The following is a 21,373-nucleotide window of genomic DNA, read 5'->3' as shown; positions in this document are numbered from 1 at the left end:
CAATAAAAAATGTCATCGGGAACCGATCCTTGCGATAACGATCTAATAAAATTATAGCTCGTACGTTGGATCTAACGCTTTTAATATCTCTTTCTGCGGGAAATTTCGAGAGACAATGTTTTGTAAAATTGTTTGAAACGCGAGAAAACACACGTCACGTTGTTATCATCATTAAAACGAATATTATTCCGACGACACATTCTGCACAAAGTACAATATTTCTACGTGCTTTTATTTCTCAATGAAGCATCTCTATCAGACTGGAAATGCTTTGCTTTCATAATTCCTCTTTCGTTTTCAAAATTTTCGTGTGAAAATACTACAAAATGATACGAAATTTACCATACTTCGATCTCATTATCAGATCGGTGCATATGAAATGTCGTTTTGTACAATAAAATTTTCATTACTTCGTCCGAAATATCGTATATCTAATCAAGATAGTAGGTCGTCCGAAAAGTTTTCATTTTATAATAACAGAACAGAATGGATCATACGTAATTCAATAAAATAATATGAAGGAACAAATATCGCGCATCTATCATTTCCTCATGGAACAAAAGAAACTTTTCGTACGACGTGATAGAATCTAAATCGACGTTAGGATTCAACTAAAAATTACATTTATAAATCTGCTTGAAATAATCTACGCACGAGAAAGTTGCTTACATGGAAACGTCTTTAACCTTCGCCTAAATGCTAATATTATTTTTCCAGAATCCCTCGTGACACTTTTTCCAAATGTTGGAAATGTTCACACAAGAAAATTACGTGGATATTTTGATTAACGTCACGATAACGAAGTTTCATATTTTTATTCCAAATCTCTTTAAACATCGAACGTACCGATTCGTAATAAATTTCCTTTTATTTTATCTAATTGATACTTAACGATAGAACACGATTAAACGTGCGATATTAATGCGGCAAATTCAAGTTTCAAAGAAACGTTTCATACGCAGCTAATTTCATCTGAATACGATGTAACAAATACAATGGTGTTTTCACACTTTTTGTAGCCTCTATTGAATCGTTTATGGAGCGCCGCTACGTATTGGACATCCACTTTAATACAGCAACATGAATTTTCCATGAATATTCCGTCCGGAAGAAGGAATTTCTTCGTTATTTAGACATTTGCTTTTAGATTGCACACGTTCATGCGCAAAACTGTATAAGAAAAATGCACGGAATGCATACGTACAAATATTCGAGATGCATTAGAGATATCGCGTAGTAATTAAAATACGTTTACAAAAATTGTCTATAAAACGTACACATACGTGCGAACTTGTGGCAGCGCTTGACAACAATGTATATCAATATGCCGAAGCAAACTGCCTAATGAGCCATCAATGTCCCAACGGTCCTTCCGCCGAGTGTTCGAGAAGAAGACGTGCATGGCAACGGTCGCGGACGCCTAACAAACGCGTGAATAGTGGGGATATTGAGGGGCGACTAAAAGAAAAGAATGGAATCCGATCGACAGTTAGCTTCGAAATAGGAAGCGATAAAGTCGAGCTGTAACCGGACAGCGAGATTGACTAGCGAAACTGAGAACAATACGCGACGCGATCAAAAGAAGACACTTGTTAATAAATATATTGTTGACCTAAACATCGAGTGATTATTTAACGCACTACACCCAATGACACATCAGAGATATCGCGTAGTAATTATAATACGTTGACAAAAATTGCCTATGAATACGTGCGCACTCCTTCGTCGTTAAATTAAACCGTTAAACATAAGTAAGTGTTACAGTACTTTCGAACTATAGAGATTAGGATGTGAAAGAACAACATGCCAGATAGAGCCAGCCAAAGTTTCGGCTGGACGTGACCCGAAGTGTCCTGGAAATTGCCGTGTAATTTGTCTATATTGTGCAAGAGAAGAAATAAAATAGAAAAATAGAAAAGAAGGAAATGCGAGCAAATGAAGATATAGGATGGATCCAGCGAAGTATCCAAATTTTGTTTCGTGTTAAACCCAATTGCCGAGTTCCGTTCGAATTGATTCAATGCCAAAGTTATTCAGTTGAGAAAAACAGATAAACGATAACCAAGTCGTTATGGAAATAGTTAGGAATAGGAATAAAAAAAATTGCAGGAAACTGACGGGTACGGAGGAACGTGACAATATGAACGCGACACGCAAGTAACAACGCAGTCGTTATTTTTCATAATTATCCGGCAAAACGAATCTGTGGAAAACAAAAGTTGTGGAGCGTTAACGAGGAGGATTTTCAGTCGATCCAATGGATAATGACATTAGCTCTCTGTGCTGTCGCATTATTTTAATGGCAAATTCTTTATTTCGCTTCTCTTTCGCCGGTGTATTCAAGAGCTTTTTAAGATTTAACGAGGACGTGGCCGCCTTTCAATTTTACCGGTGCGAAAACAGCAACTGAAAAGATACAAAATATCGCCCCTGACCATAATTCCCTCTTCTCTGTTGAGTTGTCGTCGTCGCCGAATTTTCCTACTGCTAAAAACCACTCAACAGAGTGCGCAGGATCCAAGTGGCGAATATTTTTGCAATTATTTTGCTGACTTTGCAAGCACAGTGGCTCTTTATTTTTATTCTCAGACCAAGTAGGCGTGTCTGGTCAAATCTATTTCTGTTTTGGTTTTCACAAGAATGGCTTGAAATATAAAATATTATACTCTCGGTTTTAATTAATGAAGACAGAACTTTCTCATTTAATAGATTTTTGTGTTGTCTATTTGGCATTTTGCGCTAGCGGCTACATTTTAAGCGAAATAAAGAGATACGCCCTTTTTACCAGAGTTATTTCTAAAAATTGTTAAGGTTCGGGTCTGAGTGAAAATCGTGGGAACAACGAGTTTCGCAGATGTAAATAACATGGTATGCTTGACATTCTAATTTTTTCGGTGGGGCGTGAGCTTCTCTGGCTGGAAATACGCGTTTCCCGCCCTTTTCCCTTCCCACCATTGATTTTCTACGGCACTGCGGAGACCGCATCTCTTTTATCTATAGCTCAGAGACAACATTCCTTCTTAATTTGTTCCGAATCACAGGATTCACGATCATCCGACGTTTATCCTGCGCTATTCAGACACGGTTGTTAGCTTTTTTCAGTGTTTATCGAGGTTTTACGTGGTTAGTCCATTTAATTAAAGGAAATTAGTTTCCAGTAATTTTTTACTTCGTTTATTTTATTATCTTCTCTATTTCTTTCAATTTTTTTTTATTTCAGGAAATGAAAGATACTATTTTATTCCATGCCAAGTATATTTTGAACTATTTTTCCAAAAAAGGAGGAAGTAAAATAAAAAAACAACAGGCAAGAGCTTGTAATTAAATTTCAGGGAAAACGTGAAACAAAATCAAAGTGCAGATCCAAGAGAAAAAATCAGAGAAGAAAAAAAAATCTCTTCGTGTACAAAATGTTACATTGAAATGGATATTTTTAAACATCAAAAGCGTGAAACTCGAGACACCGTTTCAACCATGTTAAGACAAATTAAATCCAAAAAAAAGCGAAGAAAAGGGAAAAGCAGAAAGAGAATTGGTTTCTCTTTCTAAAGCGTTTAAGAAAATGGTAATTACACAGAAAAAAAGAACATCTTCCCGATTTCAATGGGCATGAGATACGCTGTCAAGGACGACACAGTGAACTACTTTTTTCTACATACGCAGCCACAGCTCGGTCCTCGTTTTACCGAGACATTTCCAAAAAACTTCAATTAAATTTGAGTTCCATTACGCTTCATTCTGGTGTATAGATAGTCGTTCAATTTTTGTATAGTTCAACCTAACCTTAACTTATCGATGCTAATTATCTTCAATATAAATAAAAAAAAAGATAAATCAATGGGTTGTAGATTATTAAATTAGAATTTAGTTAAATGTTAGTTAAATGCTAGATTAATATATTTCACAACGTTGGCACGACTTGGTATTCATTTCATTCGCTTTTGTAAGTGTTCGTAAATTCGACTACTATCGTTTATTATTATACGCTTCTGTCTATAGCTGAAAACGTTACGCGTTAAGGGCATTTATAGACACCTGCTGACTCTAATTTATTGACAGACAAGTAAGACATAGTATAACATTTCATAGATCGATAGATTCACTGAAAATCATTCGGTTGGCAACTAAGTGATAGCGGATTTTGTCATTACCACCTAATGTGAAAATCTGCAATCACTTAGTTGCCAACCCAATAATTCACGTTAGCATTATCCAGTAGCCTTCCCATTTTTTTCTTCTATCTATTTAAAGTGGTTTTCTCTCTCTCTCTCATTAGCTAATTAAGTTTACATTGGATTATGTAAGGATATATATGTAGGAAATATATATTGGATTATGTAAGGAAATATATGTAGCCACCTACTCGACAATCCGACGTAATCGTGACGTAAATTATATCGAAGGTTTCCGCTGATACAGTTTTTCCTCAAAACAATCAACTAGTTTCTCACTGGAAACAGACAACTCACTATGTTTCCATTTGAAGTTTTTTTTATTTGATTTACCGACAGAGTAAGAAATCGCAGAATGAGTAAGCGATCCGTAAAAGCGAGAAACCATCAATTTTTATGATCCAACGAACAGTGACTCGTTTCAGTAAAAGACCAATGGAATACGTACAATGCTTCCTGACTCTGGTTTAGCAATCCTCGCGTATTACGTGCTGCTCAACCGATCGCTTTATACGATCCGTCGCTATCTCGAGTTCCTCGCTCGTTCTCCGTATTCTCGCTTGTCCCGTTCGAGAACAAAGTGAAACCGAATAGCATGCCAGACTCGTAATGAGCATCTCGTCGATCCTGAGCGTGCGGCTTATTTCCAAGCAAAATTGTATGTCGGAAACTAAGGTCGCAAGCGACGGTAACATATACAGTAGGACAAGCGCAAGTTCGAACGGTTCGATATTCGAACAATTTCAATTCGAACGAACGTGTCAAGGGAAATCCAGCTTCTGAACTCGAAGGAAAACTGGAAGTTGGAGCAAAGAGACGGACAGTTGCTTGTCGTTGTGTAAGCGTCACGTTGTCGCCTGATCTCTCTGCTCAGGCCGGGATCGGGACAGTGAAATGCAGGTTAAGAAGAAGAAAGAGAAACAAAGGGACGTTTGTCGTTTCGACGCTCGTTCTTGCAGTCGTCGGTGTAGTTCTTCTGTGATTGTCTCAGCGAGTGTACTAAATTTGTTTTCTTACCATTTATTAATACGAATTTTAGGGACAGGTATTTGCAATGTCTCATATTGAGAACATGTCGAATGGGAGGGATCGATTCAACTTACGCCATTTCAAATGGGACAATTTAATTCGATGTTCGACCAACTCGAGGCTCGAACCGTTGAACGTCTCCTGGAACGGATAGTGTTCGATGTTCGAGGATCTACTGTATGTAGAGGAAAGTTATTCGGAATGTTGATCTTAGCATGAAATTCGTATTTGAAGGTAATTGAAATCGATGAGGCGTGCCCTTTTGTCTAATTGTTTGTTTAATTACAAAGGAACGCCCGCGTAAAAGCAAAGTTAATGTTAATAATATTATATATTATATATTTTATATATGTTATTATTGACATATAATATATTTTATATATTATATTTTTACATTTAATATATCATTTTTATATTTAATACATAAAATATATTTTAATATGTATATTTAAATACATTATATAAATATATTTTAATTATATATAATATTATAATAAAATATATAAAGTATATTGTACATTTTATATTTTAATATGTAATAATATTTTCTCCTATGTTTATCTCATATTTCGTTATTATTTTCAGATTCTACATTATTTCATTGTTAATAAATATTTTCCAACCAAGTAACCAGTTGCAAGCTAATCAATTTTATCCGATGGCTAGAAACTCAAGTCTATATTTCATCAGACATCATGATCTCTACCTATGTCACAAAAGAGCGAATTCTTGGCAGACAGTTTCGCGTCAACAGCACTCGCTGGGTACACGTGAGAAAATTTGTCAGGCTGATTCATCGTCTTTCGTTCTTACTCTGCTGCCAGCTATTGTAAGAAAGTGGCTCTTGTTCATTGCCAAAATCCATTCTATCCATGTCCTCGATCTTATTATTATTATCCTCCTGTTTGATAACAATAACGTTATTATTTCATAGAAAATTTCCAACTTACAAACTTCCCTCTCAACTCGGTTTCTAAATTTAAAATATTTAAACAGTTTGCAATTTAAAAAATGGTGACTGGACGTTCTCCTCCCGTTTAGCACCAGAGTTGGTCATCGTTCGAATTGTTTCGAATAAATATTTTCTTACGATAATTATCTTAGGGATAAATTCATATAAGCTGAATATTTTACCTGTGGTATAATTATTTCTTATCCACGTTATTTATTATCCATGTTATTAGCAAATTATGTTCTATATTTATTCGAATAACGAATAATAATGGGAATTTGTACAAATATACGCAGACTCCAATACGATTCTTATTGTTAATTTACCAAGAAAAAACAAGCTTACCAATTTGGTATCTGAAAAATGTTAATTATAAAAGCCAATGCTACAAGTGGACAGTGAAGCTTGAAAATATATTTTCGTTACCAATTTTATCCTCGTTTATATACATATAATATATAATTTTGATTAAAATGAAACTTTTATTCGGATAAATTTGTACACGAATAATTTCTTATTCGGCTAAATACTTATACGATTGAATCTTTATTTTATTTTTTATCTTAATCCATCACTTGTTATTGGAACAAAATTTTCCCCATATTATTTAGCGTACACCAAAGTAGTATTTTTACTACAAGCACTGCAACATTTAGAGTTTATTGATTTTCCAGTTACAACGAAGCAGATGAAATTTTCAAGAATTCGTCGTTAAATGTTGCTGATCAAGGTGCAGCGTTAATAGCCCATTTTAGGAAGATTAATGGGCTACGTAAATTGCTACGCCATTAGACATCGGTTAGCTAAATGTGATTAATTTTATAACAATTTAATATATAATTTATTTTGATTTAAAAACGCCGGTAGAATTTGTGTAATATTCATCCTGATACTCTTTTGCTTCTGATTTACGATGACTTCAAATCGTCGTTAATTCCGGTAACACTACGCGATCAACGCTCGATCGGAAGAAAGTAGACGGTGGAAAATTCGTTTCCAATTGGAGAAGTCGCGAGCGAAAAGCAAAAGGTAATCTGCCGATGCGTAGAATTGAAAAACGCGGACTACCGGCCGAGTAACAAGGCAAACAGGAAAACGGAAACGAACCCTCGAAAACTTCATTTCCTCCGGAATGAAAATTAATTAATATCTGGCTCTTCCGCGTAACGAGATCTCCATTATCGCCTAAATACGAGTAGCTGAGGAAACTCGATCGTCTTCACGGTTCTCGTTGATCGCTCTTTAATTATTATCAATTTGTGCGACACTTCAGCGTGTCGAGTACTTTGCTACATTTTCACCATATTATTACATCTATATACTTATAATTCTATAAAATTCAAATTACCCGCCAATCGACATTTTTAGTTTTGCAGTCATTTGCCAAATAGAATATTGGGTTGGCAACTAAGTGATTGCGGATTTGATCATTAGGTGGTATTAACAAAGTCCGCAATCACTTAGTTGCCAATCCAATACATCACGAGAGAAGAGCAATAATTTAGGACTTGGAAGATCGATCCTCGATTTGCCAGATAAAATTTTTAGTAGATTTGTTATTAACTGTTATTGTATTTAATTTCATTATTGCCAAAACAAACTCGATTTTCCAGAATCGATCGTCTGATTTACCCTAAGGATTTACGTTATTACATATATATATACATAAATAAATAATCCATATTTTTCAGGCAAGATCAAGATTTATTTAAAGAGAAAGTCAAACAGACTTTTTATTCAGAATAATCCCCCCTTGTTTAAAAATCTCTTTAGATTTTGTGTCGATAAGTGTCAGTACATTTGAACGCTATTGACATCTGATTTCATCTCATTTCATTGTTATGTTCTCAATAATTTTTATTGAATAAAACTTGAAATATTTATAAACTAATAGTACGCATATAATATTTTATAATAATAATAATAATAACAAAAATTTTCGACCCTGTTTTTTCCATGATTCCTACGACTCAAACGGTTAAGTCATCATTCAGATTGCTAACGAATTTCGCTTCGAAAGAATGCCATGATCTTTTCACTCGATAAAGTCGTTCAGCTGAGGAAGCACCGTGAAATGGATACACCGGGTGATACTGCGTAGTTTCCCATCTAAGACTCGTTATGATATCTGATTAGTATGAGAAGCAATTTCACGCCACATTTCCTCCTTTTTGCATCTTTCTCGACTTATGCAGATGATTTGAAACGGTTTCTTGCGTTAGCCCGGGCTGCTCCTCGAGCTGTTCTCGCGTTTGTCCCGAATTGTCAGCTGGTTCTGGGCCTCTGGAGTGTTGCTCGTCGATCAAACCGAAGCCTTTAACACTTTGATTGCTACGTTGGTCATTGGTGACCGGAGCGCTTCAACTTCTTACAATTGTAAAAATTAAATGAAAATTGACAGTTAAAAGATTTTGAATATAAACGATAAATAGAAGATACTTTGAAATAAAAAGTGCCCATTGAACAATTACACATTTTTACTAGAACATCGATTAAAAAAGAAATGAGCACAAATCTTGCATTTTATTATAAACACACCTTAAAAAATGTTGAAAATGACAACGTGAGTTCGTGCTCGTTAACCATATGCAGTTGCGCTAGTTACAATAAATAGTAACTAGAAGATAGTTCTAGATTCAATCGATAGATTTAATCGATAGGTTTAAGATGTTTCTTTATTTTTATCCCTAGTCCATGTAAGGAAGTACAATAAAGGTTTTTCGGCTCAGAACGGTGTGATAGATTTATCAAAAGAATAAAATAATAGCTATTGTGATCCTACTTCTAAATATAGAAATAACAACAAAAAATAATCGTAAATGCTGCTTTATAATCATATAACTGAAATTATAAGTGTGAACATACCTTATTATTATATATAGAATGAGTAAATACTGTTTACTAATATCTTCTATACGTCTCAACAATATACTCTGCACGTTTTGCTTACGACGAAATAACGAAAGCGAATGGTTTGTTGAAACAAAGGAAGTTATAATATGTGTGCTATCAACTGTGTGAAGAATGTTGTCTTACATCATGAATTTATTATTATTTTGCCATTATATGCTTTGAATGATAAAAATACTCCCGTGGCGCCCTCAGCGAAACATGTGATTTCGGCGTAGCAGTGAAAGTGTTAACACTAGAAATACCACACTAGTCAAAATGACTGTTTCTACAATTTTGTAAACGTGTCAACCTTCATTTAGGGATTATGGTCGCAGATGAATTAATAATACCAAAAATATATAACATGGAATTCCTTCTGCGAGAAAGTAATAAATCGATAAATATGAAAATATTCTATTATAAGGTATTTTTTAAAGACCAATCATTTTCACTGGTTTTGTTAGAAATAGCTTCGTGTTAACTATCGGTAGTTCTAGCGTTAAACCGTTTAAAAGCGAAATGCACGTACATGTACGATAACGATGATGCCTTCACCGAGAACACGACAAATCCACTCGCGCGTTCTCTTCAGTGTCTTTTCCTCGTTGGAATTCGTAATTGTTCGTTGCCATTATTGACGATTACGAATTGATTATTTTATTGGGATTACGTTGCACTGATCTTCGCCAAACAAAATGTCGTTTATAACAGCAAAACGTGTGAACGAAGGCGAGTAAAGGTTAGTTAGGTTTATTTGAATTGCTCATTCGTAGGTCTGATAATTATTTTAAAAAGGATATAGAAATCACAACGCATGTAACGATAAAAAGGGATAGCTGTCGATCAAATTGAAAATAATTTATCTTCGTTTGGTTAAAAAATTCATATAATGGGCCAGATAATGGTGAAACGTGATACAACGTACAGGACACGTATAATAATAAAGCAAAGCCGAGAACGTACAGTATTTCGTATTTTTATTTTGATCTGCTGAATGAATGTACGCGGTGTACCAAAAATTATTGGCTCATTGCACGCGATGTATTCGCGTGTAAATGAACGAGATAATAAACAGCGAAGGGAAATCGTGCTCGTATATTACTCCTTTCTTTTTACACTCTTTTCGCTTCATTCCATCTTCTTCATCCATTACAACAGCTAATTTATATCGGTCCATTATTTCATTCCATTCACTTTGTTCACCCTGAAATTATCGCTGAAATTCCGTATTATTCTGTATCTCTATCGAAATTTACGTTTATTTTCAAATAACATTATTTATCTTATTTACGTTGAAATTACGCTGTTTATTATCGTATTTGTATCGATAAATTGAATATACAAGGTGGACGAAATAAAACTGACTGATTCTAATCGTCACCAGCTAATTATAACTTTTAAACAAAACGAAACACAGTGTTTTAAATACAAGTCACTAATTAATATTTGAAAATTACGTATGCAATATAACATCAGACAGATGTTCGCCTCCAGACGCTGTACAAAGTGCAGTCCTTTCAATCGCATTTTTCGCTACGTTTCACAAGTCATGTTGGCTATTGTTTCTCCAATAGCAACTTTCTTCAACTGTCGCATAGTGTTTCCTTTATCGACATACGCTTCGCGTTTAAGGAAACACCATAAAAAGAAGCGCAGTTCAATCAGGCGATCGAGATGGCCAACGTCGTCATGTCGATCACCGTCATCCACGGATTGCTTTGACGTAATGTTCGATGCAATGGTTGCGTAAAAGCGGAACAAAAGATAACGTAACGTAGAGTGGCGAAACTTTGAAATCAGTCAATTACATATCATCCACCCTGTACATTATATTCGAGCAGAAGCCCAAAGATAAATAAGACTTGCAGGAGGAGAAGAATAGCAAAGCAGTAGAATCAGCGAAGTATCGCGATATACAGGGTGGTTGGTAACTGGTGGTACAAGCGGAAAGGGAGTGATTCTACGCGAAAAAAGAAGTCGAAAATATAGAATAAAAATTTTTCGTTTGAGGCTTTGTTTTCGAGAAAATCAACTTTGAATTTTCGCTCGGTACGCGTGCATTTTATTGCACTCTTTCATACTTTAAAACAATCGAATACGTTAGAAAGTGTTCATAGAAATTTAATTAGAAGAGCAGAAGTATGTGTATGGCAGAATGGACAATATTTTCAGCAATTTTTGTAATAATAAACTTTATGATTACTTCATATTATTTCATTATGTATTCCTAATTTTCCGTTACGGCAAAAACAAACTTAAACTGCGATAATATCCATTGAGAAAACGATCTACAGTGAGATCCGTTATACCGAGACGTGATAAAGTGCACGCGTACCGAGCGAAAATTCAAAGTCGATTTTTTCGAAAACAAAGCCTCAAACGAAAAATTTTTATTCTATATTTTCGACTTCTTTTTTCGCGTAGAATCATCCCCTTTCCGCTTGTACCACCAGTTACCAACCACGCTATATAAATGAAGAAGAACTATGCCAAGTATGCGACAGGAAAAAGTCAGAATCAATTGAATACATCCCAAAAGGCTGTGCAACGTATAGTGAACCGATACTAAAAATACGCCGACATAAAGACAACTGGCAAATTATGACAGCGAACACTGAAGACCATGTGAAAAGATCGCGCTATTTCGCGCAGGCTGCACTGACAGTTAGTGCAATTTGCTTAGAACGCTGAGACTCAGTTCGGATTCGATGTGGTATAATAAATTTCAATAATAATTTAACTAACAATCTTACTTTTTGTAGCGCCTCGTCCAGCCTTATATTTCGTCTCTTAACTGGAAATGCTTCAGAATACTCCGAACTAGACCAAAGTTTCTAGACAACTGCACATTGCGATAAGAGTGGTATCAATATATTTTCCTATCGATTCGCCAAAAACTAAAGGTAGCCGCCAGCGTTGCGGGTTAAAAGTACGGAAGGAAGGTTCTATTGAAAATCTGCGAATCGTGCGGAGCCTAAGGTTCCTGTTTCTCCACGTAAATTGTTCTTGAAATTTACGGCATTTTAACAGAAACGAGAAACAATTTGAATCATTTTTTAATAATAAATCTATCACTTGGTAGCAGATTACATTTTGAAAATTGCAGAAACGATTTCTCCTCGTCGTCGTTAAAATAATACAAGCCAACTTTCAATAGCTAGCTACAAGTTTCAGAAGCTATCGTTTGATTTAAAAATGTTGTCATTCAGAAGCTCTTCGCGCGTGGTAAGTATCTTTGAAAATTGTTGAAGATACGATAAAAGTATCGACGTTTTGATTGAATCGCACCTAGTGTCTCTTATTCTTCGTTTATGACTATAGACGATTTATATTTAACACAACGTACGTGGCAATAATTTATTTTTGTTGCCAGGATCGACTGCATGTTAAATTTTGATTTTAAGAGTATTAATAAGTATTAATAATATAAAATAAATTTTATGTTGATTTATTAATTAGTTAAATTTATATACTTATATAAAATGATTTTATATTAAATATTAATAATAATTTAACAATTAGATTTAGCAAATTAATGAAAGTTAAATTTAGGAAATAATTTTAATAAAGATAAATTTAGTGCCAGTTAAACTTAATTTGTAAATTAATTTTCTTAATTAATATTTATTTATTGTATATAAATTTAATTAAATTCCTAACGTAAGAGCAACGCCAAGTTTTGTGTTCCGATGTACGAGCAAAGCTCCATGGCAAATGACACGCACAGATACGCGAAATCTACGACTGACATTTGAAACAGATGGTCCGCGCGAAATTACCGTTTTACCATATAAATACGTACCATAGTTCCATCGGTTTCTTTATTCGCCTAATATCTTTTGCTAATAATCTATGCACGAATTTCCAACCATTAATATCGTTTTCCTTTAGTTATTAGTATCAAGTAGGTCAACGATAAATTGTTTAAGCAAATGCTACGATATTCCCCTCGTTTTACCATTTCTTCCGTAACGCTCGCGATAAAGTCTCTTGCCTCAATGATCAATTTACGGCTATTTGGTAAATTTTGTCCATCGAATAAATTGTTATTATTGCGCGCAGAAGGCAACAATTGTGGTGTAATTATTTTAACTACACTCTGTGTATATTTAATGTAAAATTGGCAAATATCATTTACAGTGCATGGTATTAGTCGAGTTTCGTATTATTCGAGGCTTAATCTGTTATGATAGGATTTAGCACGCGGCTTATGCTTATGGCGTAGGATTATGAGAACATCAGCGCACTACCATTAAATGCGTTAATTTTCGCGCCAAAATGATTCCATCAACTAATTTAACGAGTATTATATTTTACTACCATAGTTTAAAAAATGAAGTTATTCCTAGGTCGTGTGATCTTTCAGTTTTTAACGAAAATCGAAAATTGTAACTTTCAATGGATACGGAAAAATATTAAACAAGTTTAACCGTGAATTACTGCAAATCTCTCATAATTTCCTAACTAAAGTTAACGTAATGGCGTATAATTGTTACTCCGAAGCTGGCCTAATTTTGTCATAAGCTGTATCCATAAATCGAAACTACATACACAGAAAACAAGCAGATAATATCCATGTTATCCAGGACATAGAATAGATGTTGTGACGTCGTTTCTACGCAAGTTCGCGTACAGTCAAGCAGGATACAATGTTCACGAGAAACTGCATACGAAGGTTCTTGCTTGTATACACAGTTTCAGCTGCTGGCCTGCTTGTTCTAGATAATGTAGATACTGCGGCCAGATTCTACTATTATTGGTTTGCTATAACATAAACCAACGAGTAGCCTCGTATATTGCATCCAGCAAAATCGTCCTTTAACCTGTTAGCTGGACCATTTCTTACTCGTAAAATATACCCGACACGCGATTTACCATTCGAGGATTTAAAGTGTCAAACGACGTACCCTGAGCACAGCCACCATAATTATGTTACCGTAGAATCATAAACATTCGTTTCATTGTTATTAATTTATTGTTATTCCAACAGGAGATCTTTAAATATCTGGTACCATGGCGGAGAAAGAACTTGTTAATCGTCGACACGCGGTAAACCTAACCTATCTTACGTGGTTTTATTTTAACTTGTTCGCGAATCGGTAGGATGCGCGAAATAGACCTATTCTTCCAACGTTAAACGGATATTTAAGGTGTACGAGTGAAGTGGGCCACCCGGTATATGGGAGGTGTGCAATTATATTAATTTGTTCGCGAATACTCGGAATCGGTAGGATGCGCGAAATAGACCTATTCTTCCAATGTTAAAAAGATATTTAAGGTGTACGAGTGAAGTGGGCCACCCGGTATATGGGAGGTGCACAATTATTTTAATTTGTTCGCGAATACTCGAAATCGTTAGGATGCGCGAAATAGCCCTGTTCTTCCAACGTTAAACGGATATTTAAGGTGTACGAGTGAAGTGGGCCACCCGGTATATGGGAGGTGTGCAATTATATTAATTTGTTCGCGAATACTCGAAATCGTTAGGATGCGCGAAATAGCCCTGTTCTTGCAACGTTAAACGGATATTTAAGGTGTACGAGTGAAGTGGGCCACCCGGTATATGGGAGGTGTGCAATTACTTTAATTTGTTCGCGAATATTCGGAATCGGTAGGATGCGCGAAATAGACCTAATCCTTCCAATGTTAAACAGATATTTAAGGTGTACGAGTGAAGTGGGCCACCCGGTATATGGGAGGTGTGCAATTTTAATCAATGCACTCAAATATCCCCGAAACTAAGCGAGATCCGGTTCGTTTTTCTTCTCGCTGTGTTTTACTGTTTCAAGCGAAATCGATAGCAATGTCATGTGCATTTAGTCGATGAAAGGATACCAGGCATCTCAATTTAGAAAAACACGCGGACAAAATTTTGAATATGGAACAGCTACAGAGTGTATAGATCTTTTAATTAGTTAGAAGAATTAGTTAGTTGCATATAGAAACGCCGAGGACGATTCTGTGTCTAACACAGTTTCAGGGCAAGATCGGTGCGTTTCTTCGACTGACGATGAAGCTAACTGTTGGCGAAACGTGAGAAAATCTCTTTCTATTGGATGCGGCCTGGAAGCCTGGAAAGCCTGGTATTAGACGCAGCGTTGAGCGTCCCGAGTTGCGAAAGTTAGCTAATAATGTTAGTGGAATTACAGCGAAACAGGAGGACCGACATCGCGACTTGGCCCGAGAACTTGATTAATTCTTCATTTTTGCTCGATGAATCGTGGTCGTCGTGAACGTTGACCCCACAGCCTACAGTCTAATAATAAGACGTTCCAGATGCCTGTTCCGCTGAAAAATATCTCTCGTGCGCTGGTATCTTACGTGCCGTTAATTTTTCACGTCGACCGAGCTAAGACGAATATTTCGTGCTGCGAGCCCCCATTCTAATTCACTTGGCGCCGTTTCCACCTCTTTCGGGACAATCAGAGACCCGAGCAAAAAGTATGATCCCCTCGTGTCAGTGGCGGAAGTAACGCCGCTGGCATGTGGAACTACGCGCGATAGATCAAGTCGATTGGTCTGATAGCTTCCGCTTGGCCTTCTTCAAAATCCACGTACAGAAATTCTGCTATCCAACTGAATCATACAACGCACATGCAAATTTTCTCTGATAATTGCTCCAACACTTCCACATCCCGCCTGCAACTTCGTCTGTTCTACATATCGGAAATTTACTCAACGCCTAAAGAAGCTACAAATCGACGTACAGAAATGTTCTTACCACATCAAACAATGTCTGTGTGTGAAGCGTTTCTATATAAAATTGTAGAACGTCTTATATAACGCGCGTACTACGTACGTACATAGAAATTTTCTCTGCTAACTGTTCAAATATTTTCACGAGCCACTGCAAACCAAGTCGACGAGCAACGGCGAAAGCACGCAGCCCGAAAATCGCTCTCGTCGCTCACCTTCACCCTCGTACGTATTCACGCCGCGGTATCCTTAACAAAAGCGGATCGGCTATAACCGAAGGCGTCAGAATTTCTGGCGCAGGACGACGTCGAGTTCGAGGCCCCGAGTGCCACTCGACGAACCATCGGTATCCCTCTGCCAACCCCACTTTCCCACCCCTAAAACGCGCTCGCGAAACAACACCGAGAACACGCTCGAAATACGCGCGCGCGTCGATTCCACCGAGCGGACGCTTCCGTCGTCCCAACATCCCTCTCTCTCTCTCTCGCCCTCTCTCTCTCTCTCTCTCCCTCGGCCTGTGCACCCTCAGTATCAGGGGCTCCATCCACTTGGAACTCAGTGCTCTCTCGCACCCCGAGCCGAGAGTACCGCAGGAGGCCAGAATCGCGATCTCTCGCTCTCTCTGCATCCTCGTTCGTGTCTATTTTCTTTCTCCTTACCCTCTTACACACCCTCGCATTTACATACTCACCTTACCACACGTTCGTATCTCTCGCGTTATCGTATAATCAATTATACATGTAAATATATACATATATATATATATATATGAGCCGTTTAGTTACGAAATCGGTTAACTCCGCGAGGAAACAAACGGAATTATATGAGATAAGCATCGTTCACGCACCAGTGATTTGCCGTTAAAATGTAAAAAGTTTGAGAAAGAGGAGTTAACCACTTTGACCTGTGGACGGCTCGTATAAATATATATATATGCACACACACATATGTACATGTTATACAGATGACACACGGAGACAAAAGTTTCATTGACCAGTGAGAAACGTGGTGGCGGTGGTGAAGACCGGTAGTGGTGGCAAGAAAAGTGGTAGTGGTTGTGAAAGTGGTGGTGGTTGGTAGGGGGTGGTGATACTTGTCGTAGTAAATATGGTGAATTTTCACGGAGACACACCCCCGGAGAAGACGTGACACTAGGGGGATGAGAGGACCGGTGATCAGGCTCGCGGTTGGATTTAAGTCCCGCAGCAAGCGACTGGTTCTTAGACTGGACCGGGTGAGGATCCCTATGAGAACGAGTTTCGTCGCTTCTTCTCTTTCCAGCAAGATGCCAGATTGCGTGGTTATCTGGGTTAATGCTTTATTAGCGTTTTTTCTTTTTCGTTCAGGTTGCGTAGCGCCTTGTTAATTGGGACGATCAAACGCCCATCCACCCATTTTGCAGCTGGTGCTCGCTTTTAGGCGCCGCGTGTATCTATGGGATTCCGTGCACGCGTTAATAGTTCACATGTTCACTCGCGTTTTCATACAATGTTTTTATGATTCATAGAATATACCTTTTCGTGGATTAGGAAATTTTCAACAGCGCGGATCACTTGGATAAGACTGTCAGGTAGAATCGACCTGAAACCATACATTTGACAAAAACTGAACATTCTATGGCGAAATGGGTCTCGATCTATCGCGGTTCCCAGTATTTTCGCCGAAAATACGTTCAATTTTCAAGATGGTCAACGTTATCAGTCGTTTTGGGCTGATTCAACATTCATTGTCAGCTTCTTTTGTTTACCCTTTGATTTGGGTGGCGTTTTATGCGACTCCACGCACGCGCCAAGATCCAAGGGAGTCAGTTGTTGACCTCTAATTTCATTTATTGTTAATTCTGCGTATTTTGTTTAAGGCTCAATTTGGATGCTTTTTTGATCAGAAATATCTGATCACGTTTCGTGGATTCCAGAAGAACCGTTTACCATATTTTGAGAAACATAGAGTGACGGGATGATAGATGTTGGGCTATTTAAATGTACAGTATGGAATATTGAAATATGAGGATGTGGAAATTTAACACATGTCTCTGATTTATCGTGGCTTATATCGTAGATCTGTTAGAACGACGCCACTTTCAAGAATAGTCAGTTTTATACGACTTTTACGAACAATGGTCATAAATGGTACAGTTGAATTATTTTAAAAAAATGTTTGATATGCAAATTCTTTCAATTTTACTTAAATCTCTCGACAATACGTATTTGAGTCTTTTTTCTTTCCGTTTGAAAGAATAAATCAGAGACTATGTACATGCCTAAGGGCACAAATTACTGTTGTTTGTAAAACTGACCGTAATACGAGATTTTGTTTGCTCGAGAAAATGTTGAAAAATCTCGGTTCGTTAGGTGTTTCGTATTAATTGTAAATCCTTTCTCTTCGGCTGTGATAATAAAATACCCGGTTGATTACAGCCTCTTACAAACCGTAACCGGATTTTCGAAAATCAAGCTTCGCTGCTGTTTCGAGCGCCGACTGCAGCAACGGCGTTTCTACTTTAATAGAATTTTCTATGAAAGAATTTCCACTGAAAAGAAGGATGACAGACGATCAGCGTTTTTCACTCTGCCACGAGAAACGTAATCGAATTTTTCCCTTTTCCGTGAATATAAATCATGGTTGATTGGTGTTCCATGTTGCAGGAGATTTCTTTTTTTAACTTAATTCTTTGCAATAACGTTGATCGCTATGATTTATAGAATTAGCAACTTAGTCAAGGTCATTGGTCGAGTTTTATAATTAAAAAACAAAAATTACTTTGTTTGGAAGAATGTAAATCTCGGAAGAAAAATTTGAAAGAAATATTCGACAATTTCACGATATGAAATATCGAAGAATTTGTAACGTTGTTATAATTGGGATTTTGTAATTTTTGTAATTAGAAAACATTGCAACGAATGTAATTACTCGTTGTTATATAATGTAATTATTAATTTCTAATTTATCTGCTTTTCCTTTTCATAGTAAAAATAATATTTTTAGTCGGCTTTCTTGCTACCTAGCTTTCTGTATGTAAAAGTAAATTTCTCTTCTCATTCTGGTTATCTGGCTGTGATACTGTTCCTCATTTAGATAGCAAAGACGGAAAGTCTAACGGTATATATTTCTAGGTAAAATGAAACGCTGCCTCTTTCATCTTGATCACGATTCTTTCTTCAACTGTCGAATGCTTGACACGGTTTTCAATATTAAACCTACTGAATATTGGAAAATTCTCTCGTATCGACCATACGAAATTTCCTTAAACGATCGATCAAACATTGTTCTAACTAAAACGTGTTACGCTTCCTTCGCAAGATTAAAAGAATTTCATTTTTTCGCCCGCGAAGAACGAGGAAAAGGAACGAGATTGAATCGCCTTTGGTAAAAACTAAAAGCTCCTATTTAAGGGGCAAATACCAAGGAAAGAGTCTTACGTTTCATAAATTGAAAAGAAGAATGGAATAAGTCGATTTACCCAGTCTTACGTCTGCAGTAAGAAAAAAGAATTTCTGTATTTAGAATGAAGATAGTATACGCCATTGTTTCGAATTCCTGTGAAAGCTTTTGTTACGATGGACCATCGTGGGTTGTTGACTTTGCGAAATGAATTCCCACATAAAATACATATTAATCCATATTAATTAGAGATTGGGATATATCGTTATGTACATTGCAGGCAGTGGCAAACTGTGGCTCTTCTTCTTGTTAAACTAAATTTACGATCAGCCGAATAAAAATAAAATAAAATTCTTCAAAAAGAAATCCGAAAAACTGATATTTCGTTTGAAAATTATTTCACATTCGTCGAAACGAACATAAATACGAACATCATCGAGGTTACTAATAGTTCGAAACGAAAGCACGAACACACGAAAGTAGAGTTTAGGGCTCACAAGGAAAATTATTTATACAAAAGCTGTCATCACTAATTCATTTATACTGTTCGTTGTATTAATTTGTAATCAACGTTGAAACAACTGTCTGCTTTATTTGATACTACGAAGCAGAAAAAAAATACGCGAATCCGATTACGAGCCATGGAAATGGAAATGGAGGATTTGAGAAACGCCTGGATTCGCAAATGGGCCTCGTTATCCTTTTTCTTATTTCCCTTTCAAAGTATTCAACGCCATACAGAGTTGAACCAACGTTCGATTGGTTTTTGACTTGGGAAAGTGTGTCATAGCTGGTTGAAACGCAGCTGCAGACCTTTGAAACAATTTTCCAGGCCCGCCACAAATTCGATTGCAAGAGCACTCTGCGCTAATTAGCCTTCAAATCGGACTTAAGAGAGCGAGCACGCGTTTGTCATAATTAACCCTTAACTAATAATCGTGGCGGCATTAAGCCATTAGGTCGTTGCCACTCGATATCTCCGAGCTTCAGCTATTGTGTGTTGTTTCAAGGAAGTCGATGGAATTTGATGGGCCGAGCCCATCTTTCTTGTCTATCTTCTTCTGAAACTGTTCTACACCCATTGAATAAATCAAGAATTTATTTTCAGAAATTTTCTACCATTATAGAATTATAGAATTACTGTAAAATATTCATTTACATTTGGTATACGTAGAACAATTAATTTCTTGTTCCAAAGAAATTGATAGTATCTGTTGGACCACGATGGATGATATTTTATTATTTTTTAGTAACTAGATGGCCAAAATAAGTTTAAAAAGGGCTAATCGAAACGTAATTGAATGTATAAAAATATCGATCGTATTATTCGAAGTGTGTGCAAGAGAATTTGAAATAGGCAGGCGCGTATGAAATGCACTTTAAAATTGGAATTAAAATAAAACGATGAAACTTCCGCAATTTATTTGAAAGTTTTAAGTGCCCAACCAACCCTATACCCTTTTACGCAAGTTTTCATTTTAAGTGAATTAATTCAGCAAGCCGAAAGCTTTGCATTATTTCTAGTAAAACAGAGTACGTAAAAGCGCTAACGTTCGAGTACATATTTCGCGAAATACATTTCCATGAAAAGCAAAAGGCTATCGAAACGCGAAATTTTCCAACCTTCCGATAATCAAGTGACTCTTTAGAATTTGCTAGTTGCTTCTAACCTAACCTAACCTAACCTAGCATTACCTCATCTAATCTAATCTAACCTAACCTAACCTAATGACAAAATTCGCAATCACTTAGTTGCCAACCCAATACGTCATCGTCCATAGGTATTGGGACTATCTAAACAATTGTTAAGAAATTATTCTGAGAATTTTAAGAATTATAATTTCTTACGAATTATTATAACAATAATTGTCAACTTTTGTTTCGATAATCTAACCTAACCTAACCTAACCTAACCTAACCTAACCTAACCTAATCTAACCTAACCTAATCTAACCTAACCTAATGACAAAATTCGCAATCACTTAGTTGCCAACCCAATACGTCATCGTCCATAAGTATTGAGACTATCTAAACAATCGTTAAGAAATTATTCTGAGAATTTTAAGAATTATCATTTCGTACGAATTATTATAACAATAATTGTCAACTTTTGTTTCGATAATCTAACCTAACCTAACCTAACCTAACCTAACCTAACCTAACCTAACCTAACCTAACCTAACCTAACCTAACCTAACCTAACCTAACCTAACCTAACCTAACCTAATGACAAAATTCGCAATCACTTAGT

General features: G+C 36.4%; 2 protein-coding genes and 1 long non-coding RNA gene across 9 annotated transcripts in view; 2 read left to right on the top strand and 1 right to left on the bottom strand.

Moving 5' to 3' along the window:
• Nucleotides 1–21,373, bottom strand: part of LOC100645391 (midasin) — a 132,243-nt gene that overhangs the window by 25,668 nt on the left and 85,202 nt on the right. The window lies entirely within an intron of this gene.
• LOC110119975 lies at nt 1,434–6,461 on the top strand. The gene is made up of 3 exons (XR_002308493.2): nt 1,434–3,123; nt 3,221–5,435; nt 5,787–6,461. It is a non-coding gene; the product is annotated as an uncharacterized LOC110119975 (long non-coding RNA).
• LOC100645506 overlaps nt 16,282–21,373 on the top strand; it is an 80,528-nt gene continuing 75,436 nt past the window's right edge. For 4 of the 7 annotated variants that reach the window (XR_007226883.1, XR_007226882.1, XM_048413450.1 and 1 more), the window contains exons 1-2: nt 16,288–16,442; nt 16,706–16,975. The gene's annotated coding sequence lies outside the window, so the exon portion shown is untranslated. Of the gene's footprint in view, nt 16,482–16,705; nt 16,976–21,373 lie in introns of all 7 variants that reach the window. The other 3 variants (XM_048413449.1, XM_048413451.1, XM_048413448.1) reach the window with 3 other exon arrangements.

This window comes from Bombus terrestris, chromosome 16 (assembly GCF_910591885.1).
Source record: "Bombus terrestris chromosome 16, iyBomTerr1.2, whole genome shotgun sequence".
NCBI lineage: Eukaryota > Metazoa > Arthropoda > Insecta > Hymenoptera > Apidae > Bombus > Bombus terrestris.
The sequence above is the reverse complement of the archived record's forward strand: the minus strand, read 5'-3'. Positions and strand labels throughout refer to the sequence as shown.